The sequence below is a fragment of the Austrofundulus limnaeus genome, unplaced genomic scaffold (assembly GCF_001266775.1).
Source record: "Austrofundulus limnaeus strain Quisiro unplaced genomic scaffold, Austrofundulus_limnaeus-1.0 Scaffold2671, whole genome shotgun sequence".
Classification (NCBI taxonomy): Eukaryota; Metazoa; Chordata; class Actinopteri; order Cyprinodontiformes; family Rivulidae; genus Austrofundulus; species Austrofundulus limnaeus.
In genome coordinates, this window is record NW_013955073.1 from 2,647 (window position 1) to 3,262 (window position 616).

The 616-nt window shown below is 47.4% G+C and overlaps 1 long non-coding RNA gene across 5 annotated transcripts; it reads left to right on the forward strand.

The window, feature by feature from the left end:
• The first annotated feature begins 14 nt into the window (after nucleotides 1-14).
• On the forward strand, nucleotides 15-616 carry LOC106511313 (uncharacterized). Of its 5 annotated transcripts, XR_001309512.1 has the most exons (5): nucleotides 15-31; nucleotides 72-281; nucleotides 320-402; nucleotides 440-482; nucleotides 563-616. It is a non-coding gene; the product is annotated as an uncharacterized LOC106511313 (long non-coding RNA). The 5 variants fall into 5 exon arrangements; XR_001309513.1 differs by lacking the exon at nucleotides 440-482 and having other exon boundaries at nucleotides 563-604; XR_001309514.1 differs by lacking the exons at nucleotides 440-482; nucleotides 563-616 and adding an exon at nucleotides 520-535.

Consider the following 616-nt stretch of genomic DNA (forward strand, 5'->3'; position numbering starts at 1 on the left):
CCGGGTCGTAACATTGAGTCATCAGCAGCAGGTTGTGTTGTTGAAGCTGAGTGTTGTACAGTCATCAGCAGGTTGTGTTGCTGAAGCTGAGTATTGTGGAGTCATCAGCAGCAGGTTGTGTTACTGAAGCTGAGTGTTGTAGAGTCATCAGCAGGTTGTGTTACTGAAGCTGAGTGTTGTGGAGTCATCAGCAGCAGGTTGTGTTACTGAAGCTGAGTGTTGTAGAGCCATCAGCAGCAGGTTGTGTTACTGAAGCTGTGTTGTAGAGTCATCAGCAGCAGGTTGTGTTACTGAAGCTGTGTTGTAGAGTCAGCAGCAGGTTGTGTTACTGAAGCTGAGTGTTGTAGAGTCATCAGCAGCAGGTTGTGTTGCTGAAGCTGAGTGTTGTAGAGTCATCAGCAGGTTGTGTTACTGAAGCTGAGTGTTGTGGAGTCATCAGCAGGTTGTGTTACTGAAGCTGAGTGTTGTGGAGTCATCAGCAGGTTGTGTTACTGAAGCTGAGTGTTGTGGAGTCATCAGCAGGATGTGTTACTGAAGCTGACAGTTGTGGAGTCATCATCAGCAGGTTGTGTTACTGAAGCTGAGTGTTGTAGAGTCATCAGCAGCAGGTTGTGTT